Source organism: Cupressus sempervirens, chromosome 3, assembly GCF_028749045.1.
Source record: "Cupressus sempervirens isolate cs-2001-9-10 chromosome 3, ASM2874904v1, whole genome shotgun sequence".
NCBI classification, from domain to species: domain Eukaryota; kingdom Viridiplantae; phylum Streptophyta; class Pinopsida; order Cupressales; family Cupressaceae; genus Cupressus; species Cupressus sempervirens.
The window spans coordinates 546,522,686-546,542,155 of NC_143120.1; positions in this window are offsets into that span (position 1 = coordinate 546,522,686).

Consider the following 19,470-nt stretch of genomic DNA (forward strand, 5'->3'; position numbering starts at 1 on the left):
ACAACTTTCCCTCCTTTCAAGCTTTGTCTCCTTATGTCTTCATGCTCGATATGCTAGTACAACCCTCTCTTTCTGACCACTTATTGAAGTAGTCTTTGTGCTCTATTCTTCCTTCTCCTTGATGTCTTCTCCTTGACACCCTTCAACCACTTTGCAATTTTTGGCACTCTAGCAACTCTTACTTCTTGGTCTATGACTCCTTAAATAGAAGTCTAGAATTTCTTTTCCCGCTTGATTCTTTTCTCTTTTGATTTCTATTTGAATGGGTTAGGTAGGATTCATTGAATCTAACCCACATTTTGTTGCTTCTAGAAACATCATGAAGAATCCTCTTGCATTTGCTCAAGAATGGTTTACATAGAATTCTATGCCACCAACTCATCATCCTTATCCTCCAACTGTTTCAAAAAATTCAAGGTAACAAACTTGTCGGCTTAGATTTGGCGAGTCTTTGACTTTTCAATATTGCAGCAGCTTGACACTATTGAAATTATGGTGCTCAACACATACTGTGTTACTCAGCATCAACTCCTTTTTACTGATGCTTGACACCTACTGTGGATTCACTCAGCATCCACTAAGATTTTTTTATGCTTGACACCTATTATTTTTCTCGGCATCTGAACACACTCGACTCCTTCTATATCATTCAGCATCCACTAAGTTTTTAAATTTGCTTGGCACTAACTAAAAATTTTCTCAGCTTGAACTAACTTGCTCGACACTTACTAATGAGCTTAGTTTAAGCTTTGCAATCAATCTTGTTCCATCTTATTCCTTTAATGTTTCTAAGTGTGACAACCTCTATATCTTCAAGTATGTTATCAATACATCATTTAACCATTGTCTTAATTGATCCTTGCACTTCATTACAAAACCATAACTCAACCTTTCCCTTAGGTACTTTTGTTACATCTTGTTGATTAAATCCTCTTCATCAATCAACTAAGTGATAGTACTTGGATCTTATAAGAAATTGTCATTCCAGCTAATAGCAGGCTTGACATCAATGACAAAACAATGATTGAAAACATTCTTTTAACAAAAATCTCTCTCTTTCAATCAATCTTCTTCTTACAATGATCTTTTCAATCAGATTTCCAATACCTTTGCATGGTTTAGAGGTAATAGCATTGTGGCAAAGGCTTCTACAAGGGAATAAGCCTCATGAGTTAACAAATAATGTCTTAAAATAGTTAAGTGCTACCTAACTATGTCCAAGGTGTCTACACACTAGAGGCATGCTTCGCTAACCAGACTACCTACATACCTGTATCCATGAGATCAAGACCCTCAAACTACTCACTCTAACAAATATGTCATTCTAGTTTCTAAATGTTTTGATGTAGTTGTATTCCTATAACCACTAGTGAGCTTTACTCACCTAATACAACTCTTTGCCATCATACACCCACTCAGGCCACACTTTTCTATAATTACAATACTCTAATACCCTAGTGTAACCTTTGAGTTGTAGTTCATAGTTAATGTAAGGTTAACTTATATACATCCTAACTCACTCCTTATATAGTTATGTTTAAAAGCTTGTGATAATAATCAGTGGGTCTAAATAGACCAGTCAAGTCAATGTTGAAACTCAAAGTTTGTCCTTCTATTTTCAAAAGCCATATATACTAGGTTGCATCTATTGAAATGTTTTAAGATAAATCATAAGTATGGATTCTTCGTTCTATAAGGGGGCCCTTTGTTCTCAAATGTAAAACTGGTTGAGTGTATAACTCTAGTGAAGATTTGAGTGTAGAGAGTTACTCCCTGAACCTATGCTACAAATTCCTAGGAGTCGAGGGACCCAAAACCTATGCTACATTTTGGATACATGGGAGAAGTTACTACCAACTTCAGTACTTCATAACATTCTAGATCATATAGTGATGCCCAAATTAACATAAATAGTAGATACTTGGGATCCTTGTAGGGAGAGCATGCCAATACATGCATAGTTACATCCTTGGCTTCCATTGTTGGGCCAGCATATGGAGCTTTTATATAGAACCATTCATTGTAAATTAGGGAATGTGCTTCATGCTTGGCATGCAAGTGATGCATCTGCATATGCAATTTTATCACCTTGGAAAACTATATTGATCTTGCTAGCTGGGAACAATTGATTTTTTTTTATTCTACCTAATTTTATGACAATTCTACAAGAATTTGTAATCAACCTAGCTAATCAGAAACTAGACCAATTTAATTGAGTTATGGCTTGGGCATTCCCATTTATCATATGGTTGCAATGTTGGAGGCAACATTTTTTCCAAAGTGGTAGCAAGTTTTGTATCATTGGCTTTATTCAAGTATTGATTTTAGTGAAGTAACAAAGTGGTTTTTAGGGTGGAAAGGAGTATTTCACCCCGAGCTTCTTACAAATGAGAGGATAAGAAGTTAGCTAAATGTAGCCCTTGAAATGATAAATCAAGTTGTAGAGGGTATGAATGTGGAACAACTTGGGGCTGGAGAGAATGTAAGCTATCTTAGGGTGATGGAGCAACACCAATTTGATGCACTTTAGCAACAATAAGAAGCAACAACATATGGTCAACAATAAGCCTCATCTACTATGGGCATTGGGGTTCACTTGAATAATTTTGGCCGATCAGTTAAATACCTAGTAATAAAGGAATGGACATCCTTCTATATTGACTCCATGACTAGACAAAATCATGTATTTTCCTAAGAATAACATATTTACTTTATTTTATTTGTCAATCCAAAAGCGTAAGCTTAAGAGGGTGGCTAAAAAGTATATGCTATGATTCCTCTTTAAGTCATTACAACTACAATATGAAAGAAGTTCTAAAGAAAACTAAGCTAAGAACTGAAATGACATTTGCCTTAAAGCTTAGAGTAATGCTACAAACAATAAATCTACTTAAATACCTATGATGCAAAAATATTTCAATGATTATGTTATCAATGGTTATAGGAACAAAAAATGTCTACTTTGCAAGGAAATCAACTAAGAAAGGAAATCTATTCTAATAAGGTAGTTCACTTACCAAGTGGCCCACCTTGGACGAGTGGATAGAAAACAATCAAGTCTAAAGGTGGAAACTTAAATTTTGAATTCTATTCATTCATAATAAGAAATTACATTTGAAAACAAGATTCTACTGTGCTAAAACAATCTACTCTATTTCCTTCTAGTCAAACTAGGAAAAGATCAAAATCTAAAATCTCCTTTCAAGGTTACAATGCATTTTTTTTAAAGGAAAGTTCAACAACTTCCTATTCCTACAATCACTCCATCAATGAGGATCAATTATAGATCATAAAGTCTATAATAGAAACACTTATAACTATGTTTTAACTCCCCCAAAAATATGGCAAGTTGAGGAAGCTATCTTCGTGCACTACCATAACATAATTCACACCATGACCTACTTATATGGTGATTCATTAATCATCTAGTTGGCTTTGACTTCAGTACTAAATTTTTTTCTTTAATACACATGGTAACACCTGCAAAGCATTAAACACAACAACTTCTACATACATGCATTCATTTCATCATCAATGTTAGAAAAGGTATAATGTTCAATTATCACTATTGTAAATCCTATCGCTGTAAGAAAGGGACCTACCCAATCATAGCATAGATGAGAAAATATTTATTAGCATGTAATATCCTTCATTAAACCATAAAAAACCATAGATTTAAGTAAACACATCATAATTGATCAATCTACACTTAAATCTTCATGTCTTAAAATATAGATAGCATATTCATAAAACATAAGTTCTTTTGCTTAAACCATAGAGTCATAAACTATTTCTTGGAAGATAATAGTTAAAAACAAGATAAAAAGTCCTTAAAATAATGGTCTTTTAGAGGCTCATCATTCCCCCCAACTAAACTATTGTTGGTCTCTAGTAATCATGAAGTTCAAAATCTTGTCTCACACTCTCCAATCACTAGGTGTCCTTTCGCAGGGCTCATTCCTTACGCAATCAAAGTAACCATAATTTGACTTGAGCCTCTTCTAGCATCGAACTTTAGAACTCATGTCATGATCTTCTACATTGTCATTTATTGCTAGTAGTGGCTATAGGAGGATTGGAGGCTGATACCTTAGTGGCAACCAATGTTTGCATTGATTTCTCTCCAAGTCAATATACCAAGGAATCCTTATTGTAGTTAGAGTCAAATTTGGTGGAGAGTGAGGTTCTCTTATTTTTAAATCATGTGGCATTCTAACCTATTGATGTCTTGAGGCAATGATTATTGCTTTTACATTTTGAGATAAATTTTGTTCCTAGTCTATAAAAGCCTGCTCTCTGATTGTACTCACCTTACCAAGTCCTGCAGGGTTCCCCAAAATAGAAACCCAATCCAGATATTTTTGTTTAGATTATTGGACTTCTAGCCTCATGAACAAAGGTGATGTCATCTCACTTTCCCTATAGGGTGCAGCTTGATGTTCTCTACTTATTTCATTTTGCATCCATGACATTGCCTCCCTTAACTACACATCCCCTACATACAGTACTGGGTTTCATTCAGTGTCATTAGGCACCACCAAATTGTGAAGATACAATTCACATAGTAAATTTTTCAAGGCCATAGGAACAAATTTAAATGCATCATAAAATTCATGTGGGGTAGAGATAGAGGGGTTAAGACCCTCTACAATTCTAGTTAACTTATAATTTTCAATTTTCTCTTTAAGAAATAGGGCATATACTGGTGATGGTGACCTACATTCCATTGACTTAGGAATCAATCTTGTAATCTACTCAATTCTTCTCTTTAGAACTTCATTCTGATTTGCACTTTATTTCAACTAGTAGCTCTGCTCATCAATAACACACTTTAATTCCTTTTTTTTCAAATTCCATTGAGATCTTTCCCATAATAGTTGTTGAAACAAATTAACTCCTGCAAACAAAGGTGTGGACAAATCTGGTGGTGGCAATGGCTCATGATGAAAGAGGTCTATCCATTCAAGCTTCAATTGATGAGTTTTGTTGACATTTTGTGGTGTGGAGCACCCACTTTTTCTTGTGGAAATAGTTGTTTCGTTGTTTTCCTCCTTACTAGATTCTGTGGCTGCTACAACTAATGTATCCAATCCTTCTTGATCCAATTTTTCTAATACTTCTTGAATAATTTCAAGTCTAAATTCTAGATAATTCTCTGAAGGGAGTTTTGTATAATTTTCACTAATGTCTTGAATAGTAGGGTTTTCTTCAAATTCCTTAGACATTTCAATCCTTCTTGACATAGCAATAAGGACATAATTAATACTACACTTTGCTTTAGGTGGTAGATTTTGAGTTTTTCCCTCATTTTCACTAGCTTTAATTTGTGGTAGTTTTTCCCCTGGAGAGGGCTTCTTTTTTACTTGTAGACACTTTAGGAGTATTTATGGGAACATAGGCCTCTAGAACCCTACTCTTAGAGAGTCTTGCACTTTTCCTCATGGGTGGTGTTGACAGACATGGGGAACTCTTTTGTTTCTACCTATTTATAGGTGTTTCTACCATGGGCACTTTAGGACATTTTTGTAGGTCTTCCTCCTCTTGAGAGTTCAAGGGTTCATTAGAGTTACTCTCCTCATCTGATTGGCCTAGCTTTTCTACTTTAGGTTCCAAAAAAATTCCTTTGTTCTTCCCAGTAGAGGACCTATTTTAAATAGATGATGGGGCTTTAGGAGCACTAGAAATTTCTAGCTCTTTGCTTTTCTTCTTTCTAACAATGGAGGGTTCAACCTTATAAATCCATTTCTTAGTTGGCTTAAGACTAGAAGGGGAGGATTTAGAAATATTTTTAGCTCTAGGGACAACTTTACAGAATCGTATGGATGTTCTTTCCCTTCGTCCTACACCCTGGTCTCCAGGGCAGATCAACCTAGGTTCTACCTCTTTCATCTGCAAGAATTCCTCTCATGACCCAATTTCTTATTTGTTTAACTCTCTTTCTACAATTAACTTTATTAGACCATGATGAGAGACCAACTAATCGCTACCTAACTGTACCAAAAAGGCTTGATTTTAAATAATATTAAACAAGAAGTTGGGAAGGTTTACCTATCTGAATCATGTCGTAGGTGAGCCAATAGCTTGAAATGTAGAGCATGCAGATATTTGTATCATCCCTCACATGTGAAATATTGAATGATAAACTAATAGGTTGAATAAAATCCATTGGCAAGGATAGCCTCAAAGTTCCTTGTTTCTTATCAATGTCCAAAGGCAGGTCTAGGTGTATGCTAAATTGTGCCCTAGCCATTTTCAAATCAAACTCTTTCTCCCAATTTTTGCTCTCCTAGGGCAACCCGGTGACTTCTTCTATTACTTCCTTTGAGAACTCAATTCTCAAACCTTTAAGCACTGCAACTCTATCTCTTAAGGTGGTCATAAATTGAAGGGCTACTTCTTCATTAAATCCACTCAAACTAAGGCAATAATTTAACCATCCCCTTCTCCTAAATATTTCACAGCTGGCTCCATCTCCGGAAAGAACTCAATGATCAATAGGATCATTCCTCTGTATGCCCCACCCATGGTTGATTATAGCTAAATTCTAGGAAATTTTTGATGTTCAAAACTTAGAAAATCAATGCTTATAATGCTGGCTCTGGTTTTTCAGAAAAAATGACGTGTACTTGAGAAGATAAATGCACCGTATCTCATAATATCCTTTTGCATCAAATTTCATGATTTTCATGTGTGTACAGGTTTGTCACCTAAACATGTTGCAAAACATCATTAAAAGTTAAATAACCACTTTTAATGTCCTTAATTGCATATGATGCAATCACAAAAGGACAAGTCACCAACATGTGATATTAAATATGTACTTATTTCTAGTCATCTCAATGCACTTTGAAGGTACACAAGATTTGAAAAATGGTTTAAAAAATTCAAATATCCATTTAAATATTCCCCTTCCCCAACTAAATGAAGACATGGGTCCCACCAGGCCAGGACAAGCAAGAGTGAATAAACATAAACTGTACCAAATCATAACAAACCATAAATAAAATAAAATGCATGCAGAGTTATGCACAAGGTACCTAGCAACTATTGCAGGAAAGATGTTATGAAATGATCATTAGAATTGACAGAGTGATGGGATGGAATGGTAAGATTGAAGAGAGAAAAGTGGAAGTGGAATGGATGTGATGAAAGTACTAAAAAAAGAAGTGTTTATTATGAATGTCTTGATTGGAGTAAAGAACTAGCAGGAGTCAGGATAGAAGACCTAGACTCAGTGGCTAGAGGAATAAAAATATCCTCATTGTCTTGGAATTGTTGCAAGAACTCTTCATGGCTAGTGGGTTTATGGCAAAGCTTGAGGTGATGCCCATTGACAAGTAGTTTGAAGTGAATGGGATCAATGGTAGATAATTGAACTATACCATTTGGAAATATGAAAAGAAGCTCATATGGTCCTCACAATGTGTTTGGAACTTTCCTTGATGATGTTGGTATCTTCAGTCATAAAGGAGTGCCCAATTGCCTACAACAAACATTTTCTGTTTGATAAACTTATCATGCCACTATTTCTTTTGGTGTTGAATGAGCTTAGTATTATTTAATGCAGATTTTTGCCATTCATCAAGATTGTTTAAACTCAAGATTTGGCCCTGTTGGGAAATCTTGAGTTCTATCCTGAGCTCCAAGGCAGTCTTCAATGTTTTATATTCAATCTCAATAGGAATTATGACCAAATTACCATAAACAAGTTCAAATGGAGTAAAACCAATTGTGGACTTCTAGGTGGTTATGTTAGCCCAAAGAGCTTCAGGAAGGTGTGTTTCCCAATCCATCCTATGAAGTGCTATAGTCTTGGTGATAATAGATTCCAACTCCCTATTGGTAACTTCAACTTGACCATTAGCTTGAGGATGATAAGGTGATGATTTACCATGCCTAATGGTATACTTCATTATAAGAGCAGTTATTAAATTTGATGTAAAATAAGTCCCTTGATTAGATGTCAATTGCTTAGGAACAACAAACTGTGTAAAAATGGATTCATATATACAAAATTCCATGTTGATATCCCTTAGGTGTTTCATTGGTTTAGCTTCCACCCATTTGGTAACATAATTAGTGCACACTAGAATATAGGATTTTCCTTATGAAGCAGACTTAATGAGTCCTACAAAGTCAATCCCCCATTTGTCAAAGGGTGTGACAACTACTCGAAGTTGTAGGGGCATTTCATCTAAATTAGTGGGTCTTCCCATTCATCGACACTTGTCACATTTATTTGTATATCTAGCTAAATCTTTATGTAGGGTTGGCCAATAATACCTAGTTGTTAAGATTTTGAAGGTTGTTCTTTTTGCTGCAAAGTGACCTCCATAGGGTTCATCATTACAGGCCTTCAGGACACCATATGTTTCATCTTCTCTTAGACACCTACACATGACTTGATTAGGACCAATATAGAACATAAAACCAACAATCCATGAATAATTAAAGCTCTTCTCTACTAGTAGTTTTCCGGCTTGGGTAGAGAAATATACTGGCATTTTCCTATGGTGAGGTAATTAGCAATATCTACATACCAAGGGTTTTGTGCAACTAATAGAAAAAGGTGGTCATATGGAAAACTATCATCAATGGCTACAGGATCATCAAGGATATGTAACTGAGAGAGAAGGTAGGCTACCACATTGGTGCTACTAGGTTTATCAACTATGGTGATGTCAATTCTTGAATGAGCAATAACCATCAAGCCAATCTTCCTAAAATTTTAGGTTTGTTCACCAAATATTTTATAGTAGAATGGTGAGTATGAACAAATATTTCATATCTAGTGATGTAATGCCTAAATTTATTAAGAGCATTAATGATCGAAGTAATTCCTTTTCAATGACTGTGTAATTAAATTCTACACCTTGCAAATTCTTACTAATGAAACAAATAGCATGTTTAATAGAGTCTACTTTCTGTCCCAACACATCACTGATACCATTGTCTGAGGCATCCATATGAATGTGAAAAGGTAAGCCCCAATTAGGTCCTCTAAAAATAGGTGTTGTGGTAAGAACTTCCTTAAGTTGTAGAAAGGATGCTATACAGTTAGAATCCCAAAAAAATTTAGAGTCCTTTTGAGTAGGTTGTAGAGAGGTGCTGCAAGTTGACTGAAGTTTTTAATAAATCTTCTATAATATCCAACATGTCCCAAAAAACTTCATACATCTTTCTACTTCTCTAATGTCAGCAAGGTATTGATAACTTCAATATTTTTTGGATCTACTTGGAAGCCTTTTGATGAAATGAAATGGCCTAGGACTACTCCTTCCTCCATCATCATAAAACAATTCTCACTATTTAAAGATAGGTTATAGTCCTGACATCTTTTAAGTACTATTACTAAATTTGCTTTTGCTTCCTCAAAAGAAACACCATAAATAGTAAATTCATCCATATAGATTTCTATACAATTAGTAGAAATATCTGAAAAAATACTGATGACAACTCATTGGAATGTAGCTGGGGCATTGCACAAGCCAAAAAGGTAATACTAAATAGACAAACGTTCCACATGTGTAGGTAAACATTTTTTTCTCTTGATCTTTTGGGGCTATTTGAATTTGATTGTAACCACTAAACCATCCGAAAAAGAAAAATACTTTTTACTAGCTAAGTTGTTAAGGACTTGGTCTATAAATGGTAATGGAAAATGGTCCTTCTTAGTGGCTGAATTAAGCTCTCTATAATCTACACAAACTCATCATTTGTTGAAATAATGGGTGTTGCACACATTGCATAATATTGTTATATTTTATTATTTTATTTTATTATGTAATGTTGTGCCTAGATGTATGTGCAACATGTAAAGATTCCCATGGAAAATTTTTGATGAGTTGTATTATAACATTGTGATAATATTTTATTTAATTATTTAATATTAGGAAAAAGAATTAAATGTCCAATATTAAATGTGAGGTCAGTGGGTTAGGTAGCACATGGTTTTAGCACATGGTTTATGTAATACCACTTAGTGGTTTTGTCGGACTTGTTACTATATAAGCAGCCACAAGGGTAGTTGTTGTAGAGAGTAAGAGTGAGAAAGGCAAGAGTCGAGCGGGACAAGGCTTGACAGGTTAGCGAAGGGAGCATTTGTGAAGGTTGGAAGCATGGCATGAGATGTGTGGATTCATGCTTGTTCACATAGTTTGCTCGGTTGTGGCTATGGCCATGAAGGCTTCTATGGTTGTATTGCAAAAGATTTTTTATTGAATAATACATAGTGATGGATGCGTTTGGAGGCTAGGCTTTTTCCCTCAATGAGGGTTTTCCAGGGTATATCTTGTGTCACAATTTTGTGGGTATGTTGTCTATTGTCTTGCATGTGGATTTTAATTCCGTATTTATTTCAGATCTATTATGGGTTATGTGGAAACGATTATTATTTCTTTATTGCCAAGTTTCCTTACAAGTAGTATCAGAGCTATGGTTTTATTATTATAACCCTAGATTGAATCCATGGGAATGCATGAGAGGATAAAGGAAAGGGCAAGATATATGAATGATTTATTGCAGATCTAAGGGCTTTGAGTTTGCTATTATCATGGGATGTTAAAAGATTTGGGCATGTGAAATTTTTTTGATAAAAGGATTTTTTGGTTGTTTCATTTAAATGAGGGTTTTGGAGGGTAGCATGTAGAAATGAACTCCTGGGTAAAAACAAACCTTTCCATTGGATCCAAGTTGACGTTTCCATAAATTTTGATATATAATATGCCCTAGTTTGGCCATGTTCAGAGGAAATGAAAGAGTTTTTTGGTTTTAGCCCATGATGGCCATCAAATTTAATCCCGTCGAAATTTTCATCACAAAAATAAAAATAAAAATGAAAAATCGTAGTGAAAATGGTAAAAAGATTATCTTAGTAAAACGACCAAGAGTTTCTCTCAAAATATCAAATTTCAGAGTTTTTACAGGTGTTGAAAAGCTAGTTTAGAGCACTACAACATGGTATAGATTTGGTTCTATGATTTTGATATTTTGTCAGGTTTTAAGAGCCGTAAAGTCAGATGTTGTTTATTTTGAGCACGGATTAGGGCATAACTTGGGCATATGGAGTCAAATTTTAGACTTTGAGTAGTCAACGAAAAGCTCTTGGAGAGCTCTACACATTGGTTCAAATTTGGTGCAGGTTTGGCATGATTTATTTGGTGATATATTTATCTGAACAATTTATGGTATATTTTGACTATGGTAACATTGTGAGTTTATGGCATTAGAGATTTAAGATTTGATGTCATTGTATACTCAGTCATATTTCAGATTGGTCTCATGATGATATAGTTATTAGTGTTTGGTTTGGATATGTATGATGACTTGTTGGATCTACAAGTTGTGCAGTGTTGTAAGTGGTCTATACTTATGGGTTGCATTTATGACTTAGTTATGGGTTGTCTTTGTTCATTGATCTTTCATTATTGATGCATATTCAGATTGGTGGCTTAGATTTGGGTTGTCTATGTCCTAAGTCACATGATTTTATCTTCATGTAGAAGGGATGAGATGTTGTTACCAGGTACAGTCATGGTGGAGGATTGTGGTTGACTATTTTATGCTGACAGGTTGGACACTTTGAGAGACAGATGCTCGATTCATGGATGTGAACATGGTGCCATGAATATTGGCATGACATGATTGGTTATACAGGTACATCCTTCATGTTCATTAGCTTGGATTTCTGATTCAGTTATGGTGGTATATCTTCTTGGTTAAGGATCATGGTTATTTGGTTTCTTTTGAGGAGCTCATGATGTGCACTTTGAGTTCTTTGATGGTTTGATGCCTTGGTTGACTCTCATGGTTAGAGGATGTATTTTTTTTCATCATGATGTCATGGATAGCTTGGCTACACGGTTAGTGAGAGCTTGTGACAGTGATGAGGTGACAGTGCAGGAGTAGTTCCTGGTTTGGTTTGGATCTTCATGTAGGAGATGGATTTTATGATGCCATCAGTGACTTGGTACCATAGTTGAGGTATGAATAGTTAGATGGGTTTGGCACTTGTTGTGGGTGCTATTTCAGCTATGGATATTTTGACAACTATGGATACATGTGATTACCTTTTGATTAGGTTATTTGTGCTTGAAATTTTACTTGGTATAGGATTTTATGATCTTCTAATGTGATAGGTTGGGTGGCTTTCTCTTTGGATGGCTTCTATGTCATTTTTTCGTCAAATCTAAAATAAGATTTTGACACTTTGAATCGAGACTGTGAATCGAGAGATTTTGGTTTGGATCTTCATGTAGGAGATGGATTTTATGATGCCATTGGTTACTTAGTACCATAGTTGAGTGGGAGTTGTTGGCATTGATATATTTATTAAGTGTTTGCAGATGTTGGAGGTTTGTCTTAGATCCTGTTGCTGCAAAAGCGTCTTTGACATTTGCATGGTGCACTTGTTATCTTCATAGTGTGTGAAGATGGTTAGATCTTAAGGACTCATGAAGTTCTTGGTTATGAAGTTCTTGGTTATCTTCATGGTGTGTGGAGATGGTTCTTCATGGTATGTGTAGATGGTTTTCTTCATGGTGTGTGGAGATGGTTGCATTTTGAGGACTCATAGGGTTCTTGGTAAAGGTATGGTTTATGCTTTTATTTGGCATGTTATTCTTAGTATGAGGATGGTTTCATTATTATGTCATGGTATACTTTTGATAAGCATTTAGAGTTGTGACATGTTATAGTATGTTCATGTGGAGCATGTTATCTTTTTTGAGATGTTTTAGATCATGTTGTCATGTTTATGTTCCTGAGGCCATGGTTGGAACTTTGACATTGATCTTGATTTAGTTTCTTGGTATTGAGTACACTGATCATAAGCTGGATACTTCATGATATTGCTATGTTGCATTTGGAGTTGGCATGGATTGATTGGTTACAGGTGCTCATGGATACTTAGAGACGGTGTTGATGCTGATTTCTCTTGGATTAGAGAAGTATTTGTTGGGACAGTTGATAGTTTCAGTAGGAAGTCCAAGGGGCAGCCACCTAATATTGGACTTGAGAAGAGATTTTCCACAGATGAGTCTTGGTTGGAGACTTGGTTATCTTGATGAGCATTCTCATTCCCCACTCTTGGTCTACTCAGTGGTTTGCTACTTGAGAGGTATAGCCTATTATTTCTCTCAGTTGCATTATATTTATGCTTGTCTTTCATGGATATGGATCTTGAGCTATGGTACATGAGTTAGTTCTAGAGGGTTCATTTGAGAGATGATTTAGCATTGGTTATCTCCATGTGCATATGTTGTTATGCTGGTTGAGTTTGGGAGATGGTTTTATATTCGACATATTCCTTGGATTAGGAATGTGTTTATGAGTTTGATATTATTGTGAGAGGCTTACATCCATGATTAGTTATATGGTATGGTTTGGGTATTGTTGAGGCTTCTTGTTGGGGTTTAATGGAGGAGATCATACTTGCACAGTTTGCATCTGGAGGTGTGTGTAGAAGGACATGATACAAGTTATGATTTGCATGGTTTCTGTAGTCTTGGTTATCTTCCTAGATGTTTAGTTTTGTTTACATTGGATTTGAGATTGGTTACAGATTGTGATCACTAGTTTGTGTTTATGTATGTCATGTGAGAGATAACATGATTATTACTTTATTTCTTTCCTCTGTTGGTTGTGGAGAACTTGGGAGAGCATTGGAGACTTGTTATGAGAGTTGTTCTTGTAGAATATTAGTTTATGTATTGTGGATTTCCTTGATACTATTTGGATTCACTTCTTTGAGATGTGTTGAGAGTGGATTGGTTATAGATTTGACATTATCTTTTGCAGTGGGAGCTTCTTGGTATATATGTGGTAGGTATTTCTTTTGAGGCTTGTGATTGCAGGTTATAGATTGGATATGTCGGTGATATGAGATTCACTTGTTATTGTACACTCGAAAGTGTCCCACTCTAAACCCTTCTATCCAAACGATTCCATGAGTTCAGAATAGCTTGGATGCCGGCTTAGAGCTCCCTATCCATGGAGTGCAAGAGAGTATATTTCAAGAATAAGAAGGCTCTTAGATGAGCCTTAGAGATACTCTTCTTGCTAGTAAACCATGCAATGGGAGGTTCCAAAGACAAGATGCAAGAATGCAAATGTCCCAAGGAGTTTCTCAAGAATGCAATGCAACTAAAGATTAAACTAGAATGAATATGAAAAGTGCAGCTATTCTAAGCATGGATGAGAGTGTTACAATACTATTATTAAGCTATGTGAGATTAAGCTACATGTAAAAATGAAAGCTAAGCTAAGATGCTATGGTATGAGAGAATGCAGACAAGAAATAGAAGTTCTCCACAAAGCTCCAAAGAAACTTGTTAGAAAACCTGCAGCATAACAATATTCAAAATGAGGATTTTTTTGAGGGGGAAAGCTCTCTCCCTTTTAAAGATGTATGGACGGTGGAGATCAAGATGAAGATGGTGGATGATCAACGGTGGAATTCAAAAAGAGGAGTGATCCATGTGCACACACAAGTCAACCAATAGAATATAAGTTGACTTGTCATATAAGACAAAAGTCACAAAGCCTTTTCTTTTAATTGCAAAATAGAAAAAGGACTTTATGTGTGCACTTTAAGTGGGTTAGAAGAATGGGGTCTTTTATTTAATTAAAAGGGGACATGTTCTTTTAATCAAATAATGAACTTAGGATAGCATACTCAAACTATAGATTATAATCAAATAAATTGATTATTAGCAATTTGGTCTAGATAAATGATTAAATTAATTTAGCCAAAATGTTGAAAAGGGGGCTAATAGTCTAGATGACCATTTTTTAGGTGATTACATTTGCCCCTCTTTGACTAATGCGTGATCGATCTGGGAACACATTATGTCAAAGAAAATAGAAAGCCAAGTAGGCGGTGATAGATATAGACGTCTGATTCCAAAGAATGAAATGCAAAAATAGATAGCAAGTCCTAAATGCACAGCCTGATAGCAGTAGTACTGAACATTAGGAAGATGATGTTAGAATTCAAGAAGAATACTAACACTTAGAAAATCAGATAGAGTGAGAGCAAGTGAGAAGATCAAACAAATGCTCCTAAGCAGTGATAGAGTATTTCTGCCCCCTCGGGATCGAAATTGAAATGAGGTAAGGGGATGCAAAAACTGGCTAGAAATGAGAAAATTAGAATATAGCAATGTCCAAGATGATAGATAGATGATTAGAACCCAAGAATGACTATATAAAAAATTTGATAAAATGCCCCAGTTTGACTAGAGTTGACCTTGAAGGATATAGCATAAAAATAAGGTTGAAATGAGTAGAAAGGTGATTTTAGACATGAAATAGTGAATTTAAGTAGATATGAAGTATGGAAATGATGAAGATATGAAGAAATGAAGATGCCCCAGTGATGATTCAGAGATTAGACCTCAAAAGGTCAGCTAACTGCTCAGAAGAAAGTAGAATTTTAAAAGACAATTTTGACCATCAAGATGAACTCGAATTTGGATTTCGATCCCGAAAATGAATCTAGGACGTCAAAATTATTTAAGAGGTCAAAACTTTATATAATGTGATGACAAGATAGAAAAGAGATGAAGCAAAAGATTAAGAAGGTGAAAAGACATGAACAAGAAGAAAGTAAAGAAATATATGAAAGGAGTTAGCTGATATGTCCACAAAAAGATGAAGAAAGAGAGCTCTCCCCATATGCAAGAATGCAAGACTAAGCTAGAAAATGAACCTAAAATGCAAGCTAACATGCAAAGTGGTTTACCAGCAAGAAGCACATAACATTTAGACTCTTAATGTCATCATTGAGCATTTATTAGGGACATCATGAGATCATACAACCATCACTAGTATAACTATGAGGATATGAATATGATCGATATTAGATAGGTATGTGGAAATCCAATCTAAGCATCAGAGACATGTAAGTCAAGATAACTACACGATTAGATTCCCTAAGTTTAATTTAGCAAGATTACACCTGTATCAAGGCATAAGCGCCAGGATAAACCCTGAGTGCGGTCTTGCAAAACAATCAAGGATGATACATTTATAAGTCAAAGTGTTGAATAGGACAAGCATGAATGCTTACAACACTATAGACAAACAAAAGTATACCCACAAGCAGAAATCAAGAAAATATGTCCCATGCCCCCAGTCTTCTAGTCAATGACACCCTTGAAAGACTATTAGGGAGGGAATACATGGCAAAAAAATCATCATAGACAGCACACAAAGTAGATAAATGTCAGCATAGCTCAGTCGTTTAAGTGTTAAAGTGCGTGTGTGTAAGTCACTTGGCCATTTCTTCTAGACTTGATTCTGATAGTGAGATATCGCGACATTGAAGACCGTAGGTAAACTATCTGTAAAGTGTTAAAAAACACTTGATGTCAAAGTGGGGGAAGTGTTGAGAAACACTATTTTGTGAGTTGTCAAAGAAACCCTAATCCACAAGAATACCTCAATAGGCTAAGTAGCTATGCCCCCAAGATGAGGACAAGAAACAATTCCAAGCTAGGAAATGTGTAGCAAAGTGGATGATTGAGATTGATAGACATAGGTGCAAGGGTTTCAAGTAGCGCCTGTTTCCAGGTTTTCACCACTTTGACAGCTTTTTTTTTTTTTTTTGTGGTGATACATCAAAGTGAGGTTTTCACTAAGATGATCATTTTTTCAGGACATTTTCTGATTTTTAAGATTTTTTTAGGCTCATATATGATTTTTTTTGGATTTTTTAGAAGGTTTTAGATATCACTAGTTCTCAAGCAAGATCACATCATTTTCTCCCAATGTATTATGGAGCAACGAGCTAGTGGATAAGCAAAGATGGATGAAAAAGGAGTATGAAGCAAGTGAAAGTGATCCTCAAGGACTGACTCCTCAAGAGTACCCAAGCTAGGGAAAGAGGTGAAATAGTCATATGAAGCATGTTTTGGATAAGAAATGGAAGAAATGAGCAAGATAGCATGTAGGATAAGTGGTGAAGCCAACAAGTGTGATAGCATATAAGATAAGCGATGGAAGCTAATGAGTAAGATAGCATGTAGGGTAAGCAGTGGAAGCCAATGAGAAAGATAGCATGAAAGCATGAAATCCAAGAGAGCAGACATGTCAAGAGGCCTATGAGAACCATGTTTTATTTATTGTGATCAAGACCAAGGGGTCAACTAGATAGGATAGCAATGGGATAGAGCAATAAAGATAAAGCTCAACATGGAGGCTATGAGGGAATGAGAAAGCACAAATAAAAAATCTCATGGATAAGATAGCCAATATGCAAAGATAGCTCAACATTGTCAAGATCAAAGAGAGAAGAGGGGATAGATGGATGATGGAAGAATTACGCATGATGCCTGTTTGCCAGGTTTTCATCATGGTACTTATCTAAGGTGCCACAAGAAGTAGTTTTCACCATAGGATAAATTTATTTCTCTTTACTTTTGCTACCAAGGTGCCACAAGAAGTGGTTTTCACCAAGGCACATTTTCATTTTTTTTCATTTTTTCAATTTTTTTTTTTTTTTTTTTTGAATTTTTAGAAAGAGCTCAAGCTTTTTGAATGTAGATAGTGCTCCTATAGGAAAGATAAGCCATGATAAGCCAAGACCATAGAAAGGTATGCTCAAAGATGTTGATAGGGTGATGAAAGGGAAATGGTAGTAGGAAGAATATATGGAGGATAAGAGTTAATGTATAGAAATGAGGTGTAAGCTTTAGAGGATTTCATGTGGGTAGTTGAAATATTGGACAAGATCAACATTGACACACACCTTGAAGGGTATTGGAACAATGGAGGAATCATGGATGAAGTATCTTGAGGTTTAGATGTATGAGGTGGTAGCAGAGATTTGGAAAAAAGTGGAGTGGAAGGCTTTGGAATATTTTTGGAAAGATTTTTGGAAGAAGATGGAATGGAAGCCTTTGGAAGCTTGAATGTCAACTTTGAAGTATTTTCAATATTCAAGTCTTTTAAAAGAGACTTGGGAATCCATATAGCTTTAGATTTTCCTTTGGATACTTCAAAACACATTTCTTCAATAATGGATTTAGGAACCCATATTTTCTTTGATTTAGCTTTTTTAATAGTGGACCTTTGTGGTCTCTTTTGTGCATTCTCCTTCTTAGCATGCACATGTCGATTAGATGGGACATAGTGATCTTCATTTTTCAATGGATTCTTATGTTTATTCTCACTTCCAAAGGACTTGGGATTTGTGGATGAATAAGGTTGATATGACTGGTTTAGGTGGATAGATGGGTGATAATTCATCAAGGATGAGCGTCTTTGTTGATCTTGAGGTATGACGAGAGAGCTAGGAGTGGAAAATGTAGGAGATGATGGAACATAAAGTCCCAATATGGATGGAAGGTTTGAATGCTTTAGCTTATATGGATAAGGACCAAGGATAGATTTAGAAGATGCAAAGGGATAGTGGGAAGGGATATCAACATCTTTAGAGTGAGCAACATGGTCAAAGCCATCAATAGACTCATGAGTACCTTTGATAGGAACAACATATTTAATAGTAGCACTTGAAGCTTGAGCACAATTTTGAAGTGGATGTGGAGAAGTAGAACATGAGGGGATGCTTTGATCTTGACAAGTAGCCTTGGATAGCATATGAAGAGAACTTTTCTCATAATTTTCAGTAAGCTCAAGGGAGATAATCGAAGTGGTATCTTCATCATACTTAGGAGGTGGACAAGTTATAGGATATGGAGGGGAAAAATCTTGAAAGAGATGAAAGGGTGCTTGATCTTGATCTTTCTTGACATTTATAGCTTTTTCTTTTTGATAGTCCTCTTGACATGGAGCCACTTTTAAGGACAACGGAGAATGAAGAGTGAATGGAGTAGTGCATGAAGGTTGAGGATGTTTAGGATTGGTAGAATGGAAAAGGTTTGCAGCCAAATGAAGGTTAGCTTGAGTTTCTTTTAGAGATAGCCCTTGAGGATACACATAGTCAATGTGGAAAGCATTAGGTTCTTTATTTGATGGAGGTATGTTGGAAAGATTTGAAGTGTTGGGAGATGCACGAGTGTTGGAAGAAGTGGAAGATGTAATAGAGCTGCTACTAGACATAGGTTCATTAATGTAATCTTGCTCAAGAGAAGTATCTTCACCACATGAGTCACTAGGGGTTTCAAGATCAACAATCTCATCATCAATGAGATCTTGGATTTTATGTTTCAGCTCCATACAATCAAAAGTAGCATGGTCATTAGATTGATGATAAGCACAATAATCATCCAAGAAAGGATTTCCATAGGAGCTAGACTTAGGCAACATGATGATCTTATTGCCAAGAAGTTTTTGCAAAGTGTCATCATAAGAATTTTCCAAGGGAGCAAAAGTTCTATTAGAAACATGTCTAGGATCTTCTTTTTGTTTCTCAAGTGAATATAATGCATTCATTTCTTCATCATTTTCTTGGTCAAAGATAGGCTTATCATGATATTTTGGCCTAGGCTCAAAGGAGGTATCACTTGC